Source organism: Lithobates pipiens, unplaced genomic scaffold (genome assembly GCF_037356315.1).
Source record: "Lithobates pipiens isolate NorthernLeopardFrog02 unplaced genomic scaffold, aLitPip1_a1.2 Scaffold_16, whole genome shotgun sequence".
NCBI classification, from domain to species: Eukaryota; Metazoa; Chordata; class Amphibia; order Anura; family Ranidae; genus Lithobates; species Lithobates pipiens.
In genome coordinates this window covers 528105696-528125959 of record NW_027507748.1, presented here as the reverse complement: position 1 = coordinate 528125959, position 20264 = coordinate 528105696, and positions in this window count along the sequence as shown.

Here is a 20264-nt window from a genome sequence, read left to right as displayed (position 1 = left end):
TATCTAAAGATTCTCAACAGATGTCTACAGGTTAAAAATGTGTCCAGTCAGTCATTGCTTGCCTCCACTGTGGACATCAAGGATGTGTACTTACACATCCCCATTTTCCCGCCACATCAAATCTACCTTCACTTTACTAAGAGCACAAGATATTACCAATTTGCAGCCCTTCCCTGTGGCCTGTCCACTGCAGCTCGGGTCTTTACCAAGGTGTTAACCCCTGTTCTTGCTCGGCTTCACTCTCAGGACCTTCCCATTATAGGATATCTGAATGAGCTTCTTCTCCAAGAACAGTCAGCACAGGCTTTATCAGCTAACGCCCTTATAACTATTCAGACCCTATGCAGGTTTGGGTGGATTCTAAATCTCCCAAAATTGGAACTGAAACCATCTCATTGTTTGAAGTACCCGTCCAAGGTCTGAATCCCAAAACTAGGCCTTGGCCTGGCCTGGTGCATAATAGATCCAGCAATCTTAATCACCAGGGAAAGACAGTCTCCCAGTCAGTGGAACTGAGAGTGATTTGGTCGTTCTTTCAGTGCTGGTCATGTTATCTGCAAGGTCATCCAACCAAGGTACAGTCTGACAACACCATGATGGTTCCTTACAGTGACCATCGGAGGGGAACTAGAAGTCTCACAACTCATAGAGAAGCAGATTTGATCCTTGCCTGGGTGGAAAGTCATGTTACAACCCTGTCCACAGTGAATACACTGGTCTTAGAAAATAGGCAGGTTCCTCCGCTGTCAACATCTAGACTCCAAAGAGTGATCTCTTTACTCCAAGTCTGTCAATAGTTGTGGGTGTTAGAGGTGAACCTTCTCGCTTTCAGGTTCTGGAAAGGAATCCCAGTTATTCTCATCACACCAAACTGGCTTAGGCAGACATTGTACTAGAACCTCATTAGGCTCCTGGCTCACTTTTTGTGAGCCCTCCCAGATTGTCCAGATTTTCTGTCCATAGGATGGGTTTACCACCTGATTCTCAGTCCAGGCTTTAATGGCTTGGCTGTTGAAGCTCAGGTCCTGAGGGATAGGAAATGTTTTGATTCCATTACCCCTACACTCTTAAAGGTTAGGAAGTTATCTTTTCACAAAGTCTGCCATTACGTACCATTGAGGATCAAGTTTTATTCTTAGTGATTCTCCTCCACTTCTGACTCCTATGTGAAAGCCTTGTGCAGGGTGTCAATTACATTGTGCCACCCTATCGACTACATGGGATCTCAAACTGGTTCTGTCAACTCTTTAAAAAAGGAGAAGGAAATTGGGACTTTGAATGAAGCAATTGAATAATGGAGGTGAGTTACAATATAACGTATTTTATTTATAAATACTCAGTTCCTATGAGGTGTAACTTTAGCATCAAGTAAAGCTCTACGCGTTTCATGGGTATTCCCAATCGTCAGGAGCAGATGCGGCAGACATTCCTATGGAATATATAAAAAAAGGGATGTAAAGAACTGAATTCTAAGTAAAAAATACTCAAAATAATTATACAAGTATAAATGGTTGACCAGCAACACTCACCAAACCTGACCACAACCGCAGCTAGGAGTGGCCAGCCAAGGGTCAGGCGATAATACAAACCCCACTGTGGGAGCTGAGGCGGCATAAAAACACCATCCTATGCTGCATTCTTGTTTTTATGCCGCCTCAGCTCCCGCGGTGGGGTTTGTATTCTCGCCTGACCCTTAGCTGGCCACTCCTAGCTGCGGTTGTGGTCAGGTTTGGTGAGTGTTGCTGGTCAACCATTTATACTTGTATAATTATTTTGAGTAATTTTTACATAGAATTCAGTTCTTTACATCCCTTTTTATATATATTCCATAGGAATGTCTGCCGCATCTGCTCCTGACGATTGGGAATACCCATGAAACGCGTAGAGCTTTACTTGATGCTGCAGTTACACCTCATATGAACTGATATTTATTTATTCATTACTACTAGACTTTATGATGTTTCTATATTTTTTGACAGATGTACATATACCATGTAGGTGTACATGCCAGCATTAGGCGTGGTGGTAATGTACATGCCCTCTTGTATCAATCTGTATATTCATATACTCCGATCATGTGTTGTATGTATGTATTTTGTTTACTATGTTCAGTTTTGTGCACACTACATGTGTATATATATGATATTAACAATGATTTAATGCTTTCAGAGTATTTATAAATAAAATACGTTATATTGTAACTCACCTCCATTATTCAATTGCTTCATTCAAAGTCCCAATTTCCTTCTCCTTTTTTATTCATTACCGGGATGGAGGCACCTTTGGGTGCTTCATTTAAAGTCCCAACCCTCTTCTATTGTACTGTCAACTCTTTAAAAACTGCCATTTGAAGCTATTATGAATATTGCTCTATCTATTCTTACTTGCCAATCTAATCACCAGCACTTCTGCAAGGTGAGGTGAGTTTCTGAGTTAGTGACCTTAACCTGTAAATAACACTTTCTTGTACTACACAAGGAATAGGTTGTTTTAAAGCTCAGGGCCTCTTTCCTTTCCAAGGGTTTCTTTCTTTCATTTTAACCAGGACATTTTTACATCTTCTCTCTGTCCTGCTCTTAAACATCCCAAAGAGATTTCTTTCCGCTGCCCAGATGTAGTGTGCGCTGTTCAAGTTATCTTCTGACTACAACTTACTTTATCAGTCTGGCTTCCTTTTGTCAGTCCTAAAGGTCCCCATAGGGTATAGCCCTCTTCTCATTCCACTATCGCTAGGTGGATTCATCAGCTCATCATTCAGGCTTATGATCTCAGGGGCAAGGTTCCTGGTCAAAGCACACTCCACTAGATCACTAAGTGCTTTATGGGCTTTTCAGCATCAAGCATCTGTTGCACAGATGTGTAAAGCTGCCGTCACTCGTCCATTAGTCTCAGGCTTTAGCTGATGCTGGCTTTGGTCATAAGGTTTTTCTGGCAGAAATGTAGGCTCCCTTGAGCTGCCCTTGTTAACTTTGGTCCTGTTAGCCTTTCATTTGTTGTTGCCCACACCTCTGTTTAATCATAACTCTCAAATGTCCCTGATTTTGAGGGACCGCCAGTGATTTTAGGGACTTTCTGTAATTTGGAACAAAGTCCCTCTCTTCCTCTTCCCTCCTTATTTGTCCCTCATTTTGGTCTGATCTACATTGTTGTATATAAAACGCACTATTTATCATTCAAAAAGTGTTTCACAGTGCTAAACCATTCATCCAATTTATAAATTGCTGCATTTGTAAATTTCAGAAGCCAATATAAAGGAATGGTGGTGGTAAAAAAAAAAACATTTTCTCTTTTGTTCACTGACTGACACAGCTCCATTAATCTTGACCGTAGGGTTATTACGCCACCTTCAGGAGAGGACTAGGCAGAACATGTTATACATGTGAAAAAACAGAACTTTACAGTTCCGCCCAGGAGGCAGTCCCTCTAGTAATAACCCCTCAGCCTGCTTCCTGGAGCTCAGTTTTTTATGCCTAGTGAAGGAGATGGACCTAGGCTCCCTGTGGGACCATCGGTCCTGGGATTTTGTTGCTGAATGTTTACCTTTTGCGCAAGATGTTAAGATCCTGTGATCTGCTATCAACAGCCGGCTGGGTGACAGGCTGGATAATCACCCCAGCCTGGCCATTGCGTGTGTGCAGACCCTAGCTGCACGCTGGGTCGGCCACGACATGCCCCTCAGGCTCCAGGGGCGGTGGGTGAGCTCAACGCTCCAGGGCACACATATGATTGGACTACCAATGTCCTTGTCACCGTGGCCAGCAGCCACCCCGTACTGCTTGGAGAGTTTGTCTGTGATGGGATGTCCCCAGCTCGTCCGGATGCTAAGTACAGCTCTCCCTGCCTCAGCGGGATTGAGCAGCTGGGCATTCCCTGGGAGGTCGATTAGGGGGACTCTATCCTCCCTCTCTTCTCTTCCTGTCCCTAATCCCCCCGTGGGGGATGCTGCATGATGGGCTGCTGAATGGTGTGTGTACCTGTAGCCAGGGGTCCCCTGGGAGGCTCTCACATTAGATTGAGGGCTGCGCTGGGTGTCTGTGTCCCTGGGTATCTGTGGTCTCCCCGCTGGGTGTCTGGAGGTCTGCATGTGCTGATCGCCATAGCGCTGTTCTGCCACCATTGTCCTTTCACTGTGTACAGTTGTTTGTCAGCCATTTTTGGTGTGCCTCAGTGGAAAGCATGGTCAGGGGCCACTTTTCTGTAGCTTAACGGCCATTTTCTCTGTGATTATGTCCTTTAGACAGAGCGGCCATTTTGCTGTAGCCCATCACGTTTTTTTTGCTCAGCGCTGGTCCCTGCGGCTCAGAACACACACTGTTTTTCACTTAGGACACCTGGAAGCTCATACTGGACGCAGGCACCTGTAACTGAATGCTGCAGCACTCGGTCGGGGTGGTGAGCCCTGCGGTGGGGGCCCCTCAGTCTACAGCAGCTAGGAGGGTGGGATTGTGCACCTGTCCTAAGTCCCCAAGGGTGGCAGACAGGGTGGGTCAGCATGGCTTCAGAAACTGGTGTTTCTTCCCCAGAACTCCCTGCAATTGCAACCGCCTCATCTGCAAACAGTGCAGTGCCTTTGGATGCTTTGTTGGTGGTTCTTGAAAGGTTCGTTGTCCTGGTGGAGGAGGTGTGCTGGCGCAAAGGTGGTAAAAGGCGGCCCCTGCCCCCCCCACCCCCCGTCCTCCGGGGAGAGGTCTGACGCAAACTCAGGCCCCGCTGAGACTGGCGGCCCCTGCTGTGTTGCTTCAGATGATGCTGACCAGGACTGATTGGACAGTGAGGATGAGTCCCTGTCGGGTCTGTGCAAGACAAAGCGCTAGTTGGAGCACTTTATCACAGCTGTGCATGACACCCTGAATATTCAGGATACAGCAGGTTCCTCTGCTGAAGTAGCAGTCCCTTTTGGGTCCCGTAAGCCAGCCTTTACACCTAAGGTGTTTCCGTATCTGATTTATTTTGATAAGTTCATATACAAAGAATGGGGAAGCCTGCAACGGACCTTCTCGGCTGCTAAAAGAATGGCGGTGCGTTACCCCTTTGAGGAAAGCCTTCTTAAAAAATGGTTGGCTCCTCCGGTCATGGACCCCCCAGTATCCAGGTTAAACAAAGTAACCACGATCACGGTAGAGGGGACTCCTGCATTTAACCACATCAATACAGTGCACTTACACTCCCTTCCTGACCAGACCAATTTTCAGCTTTCAGCGCTCTCACAGTTTGAATGACAATTACTCAGTCATCCAACACTGTACCCATATGAAACTTGCGTCCCTTTTTCCACACAAATAGAGCTTTCTTTTAGTGGTATTTAATCACTAGTGGGTTTTTTATTTTTTGTGCTATAAATAAAATAAAACGTAAATTTTGTGAAAAAAATGCCTTTTTCTTTGTTTCTGTCATAAGTTTTTGCTAATTAGTATTTTTTCTTCATAAATTTTGGCCAAAATTTATACTGTTACCTATCTTTGGTAAAAAAATAACCCACATTAGTGTATATTATTTGGTCTTTGTGAAAGTTATAGAGTCTACAAACTATGGTGCCAATTGCTGAAAATTGATCACATCTGATCAGGCCTTCAGTACATCAGGTGTATCTCATTTCTTGAGACACTAACAAGTCATCAAAGTACAAATACCCCCCAAATGACCCCTTTTTACAAAGTAGACATTCCAAGGTATTAAGCAAGTAGCATGGTGAGTTTTTTTAAGTTGTAATTTTTTCCCACAATTCTTTGCAAAATTAAGATTTTTTTTTTATTATTATTTTTTTTTACAAAATTGTCATATTATCAGGTTATTTCTCACACACAGCATATGCATACAACAAATTACACCCCAAAATACATTCTGCTACTCTTCCCGAGTACGGCGATACCACATGTGTGAGACTTTTACACAGCCTGGCCACATACAGAGCACCAACATTGATGTAGTACCTTCAGACGTTCTACGAGCAAAAATTACGCATCTCATTTCTCAACCACCTATTACATTTTGAAGGCCCTGGAGTACCAGGACAATGGAATTTCCCATAAAATGACCCCATTTTGCAAAGCAAACACCCCAACGTATAATCTGTGAGGCATAATGAGTCTTTTGAATTTTGAATGGTTAATTTTTTTCCAGAAGTTTTTGGAATATGTGGAAAAAAATTAAACCGCATTTTTTTTTACACAAAATTGTCAATTTATAAGATATTTCTAACACATAGCATGTATATAGCAAAAATGACACCCCAAAATACATTCTGCTACTCTTCCCGAGTATGGGATACCACATGTGTAGGACTTTTACATAGCGTGGTCACATAGAGAGGCCGAACATTGAAGTAGTACGTTCAGGTGTTCTAGGAGCATAAATGACACATCTCATTTCATTCCTACCCATCACACTTTTGAAGGTCCTGGACCACCAGGACAGTGAAATTACCCACAAAATGACCCCATTTTAGAAAGCAAACACCCCAACGTATATTCTATGAGACATGGGCTGTAAATAGGTACTCGGGTACTCTGATGGGCTGGAGATAGGTACTCTGATGGCCTGGTGACAGGTACTCGGTTACTCTGATGGCCTGGTGGCAGGTACTTGGGTACTCTGATGGCCTGGTGACAGGTACTCGGGTATTCTGATGGCCTGGTGACAGGTACTCGGGTATTCTGATGGCCTGGTGACAGGTACTCGGGTACTCTGATGGCCTGGTGACAGGTACTCGGGTACTCTGATGGCCTGGTGACAGGTACTCAGGTACTCTGATGGCCTGGTGACAGGTACTCTGATGGCTTGGTGACTGGTATTTGGGTACTCTGAAGGGCGGTGACAGGTACTCATATGGACTGTGGCAGGTACTCGGGTACTCAGATGAACTGTGACAGGTACTCAGATGAACTGGGATAGGTACTCGGGTACTCAGATGAACTGTGACAGGTACTCGGGTACTCAGATGAACTGTGACAGGTACTCGGGTACTCAGATGGACTGGGACAGGTACTCGGGTACTCGGATGGACTGGGACAGGTACTCGGGTACTCAGATGGACTGGGACAGGTACTCGGGTACTCAGATGGACTGGGACAGGTACTCGGGCACTCGGATGAACCGTGACAGGTACTCGGGTACTTTGATGGGCTGTGACAGCTACTCAGGTGCTCGGATGAACCGTGACAGGTACTCGGGTACTTTGATGGGCTGTGACAGGTACTCGGGTACTTTGATGGGCTGTGACAGGTACTCGGGTACTTTGATGGGCTGTGACAGGTACTCGGGTACTTTGATGGGCTGTGACAGGTACTTGGGTACTCGGATGGACTGTGACAGATACTTGGGTACCATGATGGACCGTGACAGGTACTCGAGTACCCTGATGGACCGTGACAGGTACTCCGGTACCCTGATGGACAGTGAAAGGTACTCGGGTACCCTGATGGACCGTGAAAGGTACTCGGGTACCCTGATGGACCGTGACAGGTACTCGGGTACCCTGATGGACCGTGACAGGTACTCGGGTACACTGATGGACCGTGACAGGTACTCGGGTACCCTGATGGACCGTGACAGGTACTCGGGTACCCTGATGGACCGTGACAGGTACTCGGGTACTCTGATGGACCGTGACAGGTACTCGGGTACTCTGATGTGCCGTGACAGGTACTCGGGTACTCTGATGTGCCGTGACAGGTACTCGGGTACTCTGATGTGCCGTGACAGGTACTCGGGTACTCTGATGTGCCGTGACAGGTACTCGGGTGCTCTGATGTGCCGTGACAGGTACTCGGGTACTCTGATGTGCCGTGACAGGTACTCAGGTAATCTGATGGGCCATGACAAGTACTCGGGTACTCAGATGAACTGTGACAGGTACTCGGGTACTCAGATGGACTCGGACAGGTACTCGGGTACTCTGATGGGCTGTGACAGGTACTCGGGTACTCTGATGGGCTGACAGGTACTCTGATGGGCTGTGACAGGTACTCGGGTACTCTGATGGGCTGTGACAGGTACTCAAATACTGTGATGGACTGTGACAGGTACTCTGATGGACTGTGATTGACAGGTACTATGAGGGGTGGTGACAGGTCCTCTTTATGGGGGGGGCGGGCAATCAGTGTGCTTGATGTGTACTGTAGGCGGTAACGAGATGTTACCGCAATCTCCTCCTCACACACGATCGGTGTGTGAGGAGGAGAACCCGGTAACATCTCGTTACCGCGGTTTGTTTACATTTTAGTGATCGGCTGTGAAAGGATCACAGGCGATCACGTGGGTAAACAGCCGGCCAATGGCTGTTTACCAGCATCAGTAACGAGCTCACGATCGCACGCATCGCTGACGAGCTCACAATCGCGCGCATGCGCCGTGCACAGTCGGGGTGTGACCATCTGTGATCGGCCGTGACTTCATCATGGCCGATCACGTGATAAACAGCCATAATCAATGGCTGTTTACCCCCTTCGGTGGCAAGCGGTGTCTCCGTGACACGCTGCCACCGAAGAAACAGGGGTGCGCGCGCACGATCGCGCGCATTCCCTGTTTAAACGGGAGGCCGTCATATGACAGCCTCCCGCCACAATAGGTGCGCCGCCTGGCCGTCATTTGACGGCCGGCGGAGAGCAACTAGTTAAGGACCCTATTGACAGGAAGGCTGAGGCAGTGGCCCGTTACTTGTTTACGGTTGTGGGGTCAGCAATACGATCAGTACTGGCCACAGCACTTGTGTCGCAGACACTTACTGAATGGGCAAAACTTTTGCACAGTGAAATGGAGAAGCAGCAGGCTACTCCCGGCTGCTTGGAACTAGTAGATCAGTTAGTGCACGGCCTTAAGTACGTTTGTGACGTGGCCCTGGATACGCTTCCCCTGCTATCCAGGGCTTCAGTGTCAGCAGTGGTGCTGAGGCACCTGATTTGGCTAAAATGCTGGTCTGTGGACCAGGCATCTAAAAAAGCCTTGACAGATCTACCCTTCCTTGGTGAGCGGCTCTTTGGAGCCTCGTTGGATGACATTATTAACCACTTCCCACCCGGCCACTGCATATAAACGGCCGGGTGGGAGCTCTCTACTCCTGACAGGACGTTCCTGAACGTCCTGTCAAAGTAGCGGGATTGCGCGGGCGCGCTCCCGTGCAGCTGTGCGATCCCGCCACATCTCGGATCGGCAGGAGGGCAATGTAATTTGCCCTCCTGATCCGCACGATGGCTGTGTCTAATCACAGCCATCGTAACGCAAACAAAGGGGGGTGGGTGGCAGATAACCGGTGATCGCGCCGCCACGTGCCCCCGCAGCGGCGCGATCCCGATCTGCCTGAGACCCCCGGAGACTGCAGAGCAGTATACAACAGCAGGGCCATGTGATTGGCCCTCCTGATCACATGACGACTGTGTCCAATCACAGTCGTCATGTAATGTAAATAGAGAGCGGTTGTAACTGCTCTCATCTCTTCCTCTCCTCACACAGAACGTGTCAGTGAGGAGAGGAAGAGAAATCTGTGCTTCAGCCGGGAAGATCAGTGAGTTTATAGCTGTTGGTCTGCTGTTTACCCACTGATCACCCAGCTAGTGTCCCCCAAAACACAGTGTCCCCAAAAACACCTTTCATACAGAACAGCAGGCACATCAGCCCGCCATCTGACACATCAGCCGCCCGCCATCACCAGGCGCATCTGCCCGCCATCACCAGGCGCATCTGACCGCCATCACCAGGCGCATCTGCCCGCCATCACCAGGCGCATCTGCCCGCCATCACCAGGCGCATCTGCCCGCCATCACCTGCCGCATCTGCCCGCCATCACCTGCCGCATCTGACCGCCATCACCAGGCGCATCGGCCCGCCATCACCAGGCGCATCGGCCCGCCATCACCAGGCGCATCTGCCCACCATCACCAGGCGCATCTGCCCGCCATCACCAGGCGCATCTGCCTGCCATCACCAGGCGCATCTGCCGCCATCACCAAGCACATCTGACGCCCGCCATCAGGCACATCTGACGCCCGCCATCAGGCACATCTGACGCCCGCCATCTGACATCTCCCGCCCGCCATCTGACATCTTCAGCCCGCCATCTGACATCTGCCCGTCAACATGACTAAAAGGTCGTACAGCGCAGAGGCGGCTTTCCAGATGCTCCAGAGTATGTCGGACGAGAGTAGCGGGGAACTCTCTCTGTCAGACTCGGATAGCGATTATGAGCCAGTGGAAAGCAGTGGCTCCGAGATGGAAACTGTGGCAGAAGACAGAATCCTAACAAGGAGAAACGGGAGAAATGAGCAGGCGCAGACATCCAACAGCAGCGCACCACTCCAGGATGATATGCAGGCATCCACCAGCAGCGCAGCACTCCGGGATAGGCAGGCATCCACCAGCAGTTCTGCAACCTTCCTTGAAGATAGGCCAGATACTAGCAACGGAGCATCCCATCAACGAGGCAGTGCCCATACTAGCCTTCCAGATGTTCTACTGTATCCAATATGGCTGCCCGATACGTCAGTAGAACCCGTAATTCCCCTTTTTACATCCCAGCCAGGCCCTCAGATACAGATGGAAAATGTAACCCCACTTTATTATTTTCATTTATTTTTTACCAATGATCTCCTAACCGACATTGTGGAGCAATGTAATCTATATGCCAGCCAACATATAGCCAACAATCCAAGTTCTTCCTATGCCCGTCCTTTTTTTTTGGAAACCCCTCACCGTGGAAGAATTTAAAATTTTCCTTGGCCTAACCCTCAACATGGGGCTAACAAAAAAAAATGAAGTCCATTCCTACTGGTCTACCCAACCTATCCACCACATGCCGGTCTATTCATCAATTATGCCCAGAAACCGTTATGAGATGATCATGAGATTTTTACATTTCAATAACAATGCCCAATGCCTCCCTCAAAATCATCCCAGTTAGGATAAATTATTCAAAATTCGGCCCCTAATCAAGTTTGTTTCCGCCAGTTTCAAGCAGATGTTTATCCCTGATAAAAATATTTGTGTGGATGAATCCCTATTACACTTCACTGGACGACTTGGAATACAACAATACATGCCCAGTAAAAGAGCCAGACGTGGGGTAAAATTTTATAAGGCGTGTGACAGGGCCACGGGTTACACATATGACTTTATAATTTATGAGGGAAAAGACCGACAGCTAAACCCCCCTGGATGCCCTACCTACATGGGAACAAGTGGCAAAATTGTCTGGCAGCTGATCCAACCATTGCTTGGGAAAGGTTACCACCTATATGTAGACAATTTCTACACAAGTCTACCACTTTTCCGCCATCTATACCTAAAGCAGACTGTGGCCTGTGGGACAGCACAGACCAACCGCAAAGGCTTCCCACAGATATTGGTCACCAAGAAATTAAAACAGGATGAAATGGCCAGTATGCGGACTGACGAGGTACTAGCGGTGAAGTGGAGAGATAAAAAAAGAGATGTCTACATCCTTTCCACAATACACAATGACACCTTGGTGGAACTGCAGAGAAGAAAAGGCCCCATCCAGAAGCCAAAATGTATCCACGAGTATAACTTATACATGGGGGGGGGGGGTGGATATGAATGACCAGATGATGCAGCCCTACTTGGCCACCAGGAGATCACTGTTTTGGTACAAGAAAGTCGCCGTTTATTTGATGCAACTGGCCATGTTCAATTCATATATTATTTTTTCTAAGAGCACCCAAAGTTCCCTGACCTATCTAAGATTCCAAGAAGAGGGGGCGTGGCAAGATGGCGACCTGAGTGGACGTGTGTGAGGGGAGCTCCGCATTGCATTGCTTATTTATCCGTCTGCAAAAGACTTATTGAGCCTGTCTAACCCTGTGAGTGTGCCACTTGTCTTTGGGCATGAGAAGAGGGCACCCCGGCTCCCAAAAGAAGCGGCAGCAGGCCCAGAAAACCTCGCCGGATCCCCGGGACGCACGTGCGCTCTCCCTTAGCATGGCGTCCCAGACGGATAACCCGGAGGTGGCAGCGCTGGGAAACGAACAATTCACTGCTCTGATGCAGGCGATTTCGGGATGCCAGACCACGCTGACGGCCAAAATAGAGCAGATGCAAATGGAGATGGGTTTAATCCGGAGGGACATGGACAAGTATAGGGACCGGCTCACTGAAGCTGAGCGGAGAGTGGGGGATACGGAGGATACGATTCACTCACATGGTGAAGCTCTCCGGACCCTGCAGGTGAAGATGAAGGTACTGGAGTCTCGTGCCGAAGACCAGGAAAATAGAAATCGGAGGAACAACCTCCGCCTGGTGGGCCTCCCGGAGGGATCGGAGGGCCGAGAACCGGCGACTTTTGCGGAACACCTGCTGCGCACCCTTTTACCCCAGGCTGTCTTTTCCCCTCAATTTGTGGTAGAACGAGCGCATCGGATGCCATCGGTGAGAGGACCGCCGGGGACGACGCCGAGGACCTTTATATTTCGGCTCCTGAACTTTCGTGACCGGGACGTTGTGCTGAGGGAGGCGAGGAAGATGGAGGAGTTGCGGTATGAGAATGCCAGAATTATGATTTTCCCGGATTATTCGGCTGAAACACAGCGACTACGCCTCACGTTTGATCAGGTCAAGGCACAGCTCCGCGCCAGAGGCTTGAAATACAACATGATGTTCCCTGCTAAACTACGGGTGGTCGATGGTGAATCGGTTAGATTCTTTGGGTCACCGGATGAGGCTTCTCGCTGGATTGAATCGCTGCCTCGGGACCGTTAACTCTGCTGCTTTTTTGTGGAGGTTGGTGACGCTCCTGCCGTGCCTATGGCCTATCCTTCCCACCGCCCGTGACTCTATCCTGATGTGGGTACTGTCTATCTGGGCTTCACCATTCGTGAGTGTCCCCTTGGAGTCCCGCTTGCCCCTGTTCGCCCCCCCCCCTCTGACTTTTGTGGGGGGTTGGTGAGATGTTACTATCCCGGTCCGCGGGGAGTGTGAGTGGGCTTCCCTATCCCCCCCTCCTTTTTTTTTGTTGTTTCTGTTGGTTGGACGCCTTCCCGTTTTTTCGCCCCCCCACTGGTTCCCCCGGGACTTGATCGTGGCTAGTAACCTGGTGGGCGAGGGGTGGGGTGGGTGGGGGGACTGTTGGTGTTGGGGTTGCCTCTCCGCGGGTGGGGATACCCCCCGTGGGTTTCTACGGAGTTTGGTGGGGCCTGGATGGACTGGTTGGACCTGAGGGGGGCGGTGGGAGCATAAGTTGGTGCCCTTAGTGTACACTAAGAGATGGTTTTTGCAATCTGTTCTGTTCATTAATAACGGTAAATGCTGCTTCTGAAGGGAGTTGCGGTGTGGAGCTCCCGAAGTTTCTCTCTCTCTCCTTTTCTTCCCTTCCCCTCTTTTTTCTCTCTTCTTCTTCCTTGCTCTCTACTTTTGCTCTCTTTTTCTCTAGTGCTGTTATCTGTCTTTGATCTCCACGGTGGGCTGCTGTGCCACGCTGCCCCCATAGGAGACCTTCCTATATCAGTTTAGTATGTTTAGTTTGTGTATGCAGACACCTTACGCTACGGTTGGTGGGGTGTGGGGTGGGGGGGGGGTTGGGGGTTGAAGTTTCAGTTTAAGTTTTGCTTTTTTGTTCTTACATTCCAAAATGTTATGGCATCATTTTCTCATAGACAGATCTACTTTCATGTGTACATGTGGTATTGGTGGGGGGTGAGGTTGTCCTCCCGGGGTCCGGCTTGTCTACAGTTCCCCGTATGCTATCAAACTCGACCCGTGTTATGGCCCAGTTGAAGGTTCTCTCGTGGAATGTTCGGGGTCTTAATAATAAAATCAAACGCTCATTGGTTTTTGAGTTCCTCAAGAAATATGACCCCCACATCTGCATCCTACAAGAAACGCACCTGGTGGGCAGCAAAATTCTTAGCCTCAAAAGACCATGGGTTGGCAGGCATTTTCATGCTACTCACACGGGGTATTCTCGAGGGGTTAGCATTTTGTTCCGTAAATCCCTTACCTTTGACTTACTGGATGTCAAGCTGGATCCTGGGGGACGTTATGTTATTTTACACGCTTGCGTGAGCGGACTGGAGTTGGTGGTGGTGGGTCTCTACCTGCCTCCCCCGGCTGACATGTCCTTGTTATATAATATGGTCCCCATATTGGCACAATATCCCACGGACAATATTCTTCTGATGGGCAACTTTAATATTGCCCCGAACCCATCCCTGGATAGATTGGCCTCTGGTGCTCACACTGAGTCTAGCCTGTCTAAATGGGCGGGAATATTTGGTCTGCAGGATGCGTGGAGGTGGAAAAATCCCGGGGTACACTCTTACACCTGTCATTCTCTTCCCCATAATACATTGTCACGTATTGACCTTGCTTATGCGAGTTCCGCCTTGCTTCCTAAACTTAGAGATATCAGTATTCTTCCTAGAGGTATATAGGACCATTCCCCTCTGCTTTGTAGTGTGCAGACGGCTACTGCCCCTTCCGATAGAATTTGGCGTCTCTCCAGGTTCTGGATTAGTCACCCCACTATAGAGTTTGAGGTGGGGGGGCTGATACAGCAATACTGGAGGCTGAACGCCGGGTCCGCGTCCCCAGGCATTGAATGGGATGCTTTTAAGGCTTATGTGCGGGGATGCTATCTTTCCTCTATTGCTAGAGAGCGCAGGAATGACCAGATCGTCCTTGAGAAGGCTGAGGCTAGGGCCCAGGCCCTGGAGGCACGGTTCGCCAGTACGGCTAACCCAATTACTGGACAGGACATGAAGGTAGCGTACAGGGAGGTGATGCTCCTGCGGGTAGCTAAGGTTCACAAGAGGCAATTGGTCCAGACACAGAGGATATTTGAGCAGGGGGAGAAGACGGGGAGGATGCTGGCCTGGATAGCTAAGGAACAGTCCCCGTTAGCCGCCATCGCTAGGATACAATCTGCGGATGGGACCATTCACACTGATCCGGCAGACGTTAATGCTTGCTTTAAAGACTTTTATGCCAATTTGTATTCTTCTAAAATGGATTATTCCATGGAACAGTTACACAAATTTTTAGATGACGTGCAGTTTCCGACTCTGTCCCCTGAAGCTAGGGAGGCCTTGGATGGCCCGATAACGTTGGCAGAGGTGCGGGCTGCGCTGGGATCCCTTCAGTCAGGAAAGACCCCGGGTACGGATGGGCTCCCCCCTGAATTTTTTAAACAGTATGCGGACGTACTGGTACCCAGGCTGCATGATATGTTTACGAAAACGCTGTCCGGCGACGCCCTTCCCCACTCGATGGCTCAAGCTATAATTGTAGTATTACCCAAACTTGGCAAGGACCCCCGGTTCTGCTCCTCGTACAGACCTATCTCCCTTCTCAACGCTGACGCCAAAGTATTGACTAAAATTCTAGCTAAACGCCTCAATGAGGTGATTCTCACCCTGGTACATGCTGACCAATCGGGCTTCATGCCCGGGAAAGGGACAGATATTAACCTTCGGAGACTGTATGCGGTCTTATCCTCGGGGGTCGGAGATGTTGACAAGGCGGTGGTGGCCTCCCTGGATGCGGAAAAAGCTTTCGATTCCGTGGAGTGGGCCTATCTATGGGAGGTCCTCCGCAGGTTCGGTTTTGGTCCCATCTTCGTCTCCTGGGTTGCGGCCGTGTACAGATCTCCGACCGCGAGGGTGCGCACGGGGGCTGTCCTCTCCTCGCCTTTCCCCCTTCAAAGGGGGACGAGACAGGGTTGCCCTCTATCGCCGGGGCTTTTTGCCTTGGCGGTGGAGCCCATGGCCATCCTTCTTAGGTCCGCGACCCAGGTACGAGGCATAGACATAGGCCCTCTGACGGAAAAGGTGTCCCTCTATGCGGACGACACGTTGCTGTACCTTAGAGACGACGGCGCTTCCCTACAGCGGGCACTTGCGGTTATAGACCGGTATGGGCATTACTCGGGAGTCCGGATAAACTGGGGTAAGTCCGTGCTATTTCCGCTTCATTCGGGGGCAGGCCCGATGGACTCTGATGGGCAGCTACAACGAGTATCTCAATTTCGGTACCTGGGGGTGGAGATCAGTAAGGATCTTGGGCAAAACATCGATCTTAATCTTGCCCCTGTGGTGACCCAGATCACGCAGAAATGTGTGGCATGGAGGTCTCTTCCCCTGACCCCGGTGGGTAGGGTCAATTTAATTAAAATGTCTATACTACCCAAACTTATCTATTTGTTTAGGCAGACCCCCGTCCCCATCCCCGCCTCATTCTTCAAGAAATTGGATAGTATAGTTGTCACCTTTGTTTGGAATGGGGGGGTCCCCAGGATAGCTAAATCTACCCTACAACTCCCGGTTGCAATGGGGGGCCTTGCCCTTCCTTGCTTTTTAAAGTATTATTGGGCGGCGGTTCTCGTGACACTTAAATGGTGGTTGGGTAGGCAGCCGGCGAATCCGGCGGCGGTGGTGGAGGGGGCCCTGTTGGGGACCCATTCTGATTTGCGAGATCTCATATACAAAGGGCCCAGATCTAACTCGGGAGTTACGACGCCTATGAGGGCAACAATTCAAGTCTGGGACACGGTGTCTAAAAAGCTGGGACAACCGCACACCTGGTCCCCCGAGACGCCGTTATGGGGTAACCCGCGTCTTCCCCATTTCTACTCCATCCCGGACCCGGTCGTCTGGACTAGATATGGGATCACTACGCTAGGGGATATAGTGTCTCAGGGACGGCTTTGCACGTTTGATGATTTGAAGGGTCTTAGGGGCCTATCAAACCGTATGTTTTTCAGGTATATCCAGATCCGACACGCTTATAGGTCCCAATTTCCCGAACTAATTACTCTCCAGATGTCGGATTTGGAAAAAGAGCTTAGATCTCCTGAGCGGTCTAAAACAATGTCAATTATCTATAATGCACTGTCACTTTTGGACACTTCTAGAGTTTCCCAGCTGTAGGAGACCTGGCGCAGGGACATTCCAGATCTAGGGGGGAGGACTGGGAGGAGGGGATTCGGCAATACCTGACCCTGGTTGTTTCTTCCAGGGACAGGTTTGCTCAGCTGAAGTTTTTACACCGCGCCTATTTCTCTCCAAAGCGCCTGGCCAGGATGTATCCGGATAGGCCAGCGGCGTGCCCCAGGTGCGGTGTGGGGGAGGCGGACTTCTTCCATGTGGTCTGGTCCTGTTCACTGATTAGGGATTTTTGGTCGGAGGTCCTGGAGGATATTAATTCAGTTGGTAAACTACATGTCCCTAATAGCCCCCTTCCACTTCTCCTGGGCATTTGGTCTGCTGTAGAGGCCCCCCAGCGGAAAAAACTGTTTGTGTTCTATGCCGCTATGTATGCCAGAAAGGCAATTATGCTTCAATGGAACCAGGCTCAGCCTCCTACCAGACAGCTGTGGTTAACGCTTCTCAATAGGGCGCTGCCCTTGTACAAATTAACGTATATGGGAAGGAACTGTCCTGGAAAGTTTGATAGAGTGTGGGCTGCTTGGGTAGAGGCAAAACAAGTGACTATTGGGTAAGGTGTTCCTATATAGATTGACCAAGTCTGGTATTAACACTGACGTAATGTAGTGGCTGGGGTGGTGGGTGGCTGGGAACCTGGGGTGAAGAGGAGTGGACCTGGCGCCCCTTCCCCTCCCCCCCCTCTGGTGGAGTGGTCGGGACCCTGGTAGTACCTATGTGTTTATAACCTTGTGGGTGGGATGTGGACCCGAGGACATGACCATTCGTTTTTAGATGTTCTAAATAAGTCTCCGGATATGTGATCATTGACTGTAACATCTGTCTATTTTGACTGTTTTTGGATTGTATGTACTGTTTGCCATAAATAAATAAAATTTTATGTTAAAAAAAAAAAAGATTCCAAGAAGATGTTATCACAGCCCTTGTCTATCCCCATGGCCAACCCACTCAACTAATTCGCTCTGATGCAGTAGCCAGACTCCATGAAAGGCACTTTCCTGACATCCTCCCTCCTACCCAAACAGGTCGCAAACCCCCAAAAAAATGCAGTGTGTGTACAAGTAGAGGAATTTGCCGCGACACCCGATACTACTGTCCAGACTGTCCCTCCCAGCCAGGCCTCTGCATTGGAACTTGCTATCGAAGCTATCATACTTCACTACACTATTAGTAAAGTGAAGATGATTTCTTTCCAGTTTCCACTTTCTGCCATTTCTGTGTATGACCCGGACTGTTAAATGACTATGCCTCTGCCAAACATGTTTCTGCCTTCAACGTGAATTGACCTCGGCCTGTTAAATGACCATGCTTTTTGCCTGCCTCCTGAACTGATCATTTGCCCTGCCACTGTACAGCACAGGGGTCTCACATGTGAGGGGCTCCAGAAAAAGTTTTCCGAGTGGAGAAAACATTTTTCTCCAGGTTTTTCGTTTTCTCGGATTAGGGTCTGGAGACTCGGAGGCTTCGTAGAGATTTGGATGGGAAGAAGCCTCTACCCCTGTCCTCGGGTCTTACCTGACCAAGGCCCAATGTACAAAGTGCCGCCTGCTGCCATCTGAACTGGCCCTGCCTTTGCCTGCCACCTGAACTGGCCATGTCTGTGCCTGCCACCTGAACTGGACATGCCTATGCCTGAACTGCCTGCTAAACCTTGGACTGTACTGAACCATGTTCATAATTTTCCATATCTGTCTGCTGCCTGGACAATTCCTGGACATTTCCTTTGGCTGTCTAGAAAATGCTTTGACTGCTCTGGAACGGTGTCCCTGCCTGCTAAAACCACAGGTGAGCCTTTTTTTTACCCTTTGCTCAGCAGAATGTATTTTGGGGTGTAATTCTTGGTGTGTACATACTATATGTTAGAAGCCTGAAGGTGGTACTTGTATGTTGGGCTTCTGTATGCGGCCAGGCTGTGGAAAAGTCTGACACATGGGGTATCGCCATACTCAGGACGAGTAGCAGAATGTATTTTGGGGTGTCATTTTGGCTATGTACATGTAATGTGTTAGAAAGATCTTCTAAATTGACAACTTTGTGAAAAAAAATAGGTTTTTGTTTTCTTTCCACATTTTCCAAAAACTTGTGGAAAGAAATTACATGTTTAAAAGACTCATTATGCCTCATAGAATATACATTAGGTTGTTTTCTTTCCAAAATGGGGTCACTTTGTGGGTAATTCCATTGTCCTGGTGCTCCAGGGCCTTCAAAAATGTAATAGTTACTCAGGAAATGAAATGTGTAATTTATGCCTTTAGAACGCCTGATGGTGCTATATGGATGTTGGGCCTCTGTATGTTGCTAGGCTGTGGAAAAGTCTGACACATGGGGTATCGCCATACTCAAGATGAGTAGCAGAATGTATTTTGGGGTGTCATTTTGGCTATGTACATGTTATGTGTTAGAAAAGATATTCTAAATTGACAACTTTGTGAGGAAAAATTGGTTTTCATTTTCTTTCCACATTTTCCAAAAACTTGTGGAAAGAAATTATATGTTCAAAAGACTCATGCCTCACAGAATATGCATTGGGTGAAGTGGTGAATAAATACCACCAAAAGAAAGCTCTATTTGTGTGAACAAAATGATAAAAAATTCATTTGGTTACAGTGTAGCATGACTGAGTAATTGTCATTCAAAGTGAGAGAGCACTGAAAGCTGAAAATTGGTCTGGGAAGGAAGGGGGTTTAAGTGTCCTGTATTGAGGTGGTTAAGAATGTCTTTCAGAAGGAGATATTGACAAAATGGGACAAATCTCCATTATCCCTGGATCGACAGATTCAGGTGAGCCAGTCAGTCAGAGACTCCCTGTTCTGGTGGCTGAGGTCCCCGGAACTTCGGTCTGGGAAGTCGTTCCTACCTCTATATTGGACAGGGGTCACAACGGACGCCAGACTGACCGGCTGTGGTGGAGTACTGGGAGTACAGTTGACCTAGGGCCTCTGGTCGGGGGAGGAATCCAAGTTGCCAATCAATATGCTCGAGCTCTGAGCAATCAGGCTATGCCTCTCCACATGGACCATGAGACTATGAGGGCATCCGATCAGGATCCAGTCAGACAATGCCACGACGGTGGCATATGTCAACCATTAAGGAGGAACAAGAAGCTTGGCTGCAGCACAGGAGTTCGCTCACATCCTGTGGGCAGAGCGACATGTACCGGCCTTGTCGGCCATTTACATCCCGGGAGTAGAAAACTGTCAGGCGGACTACCTAAGTTGCCAGATGCTGGACCCAGGAAAATGGGCGTTGCATCCGGAGGCGTTCAGGCTACTGTAACTGCGGTGGGGCACACAAGATGGGGATCTCTTGGCCTCCCGTCTCAATCGGAAGGTGCAGAGATTCGTATTCAGGACAAGAGATCCTTGGGCAGACGTGTCAGAC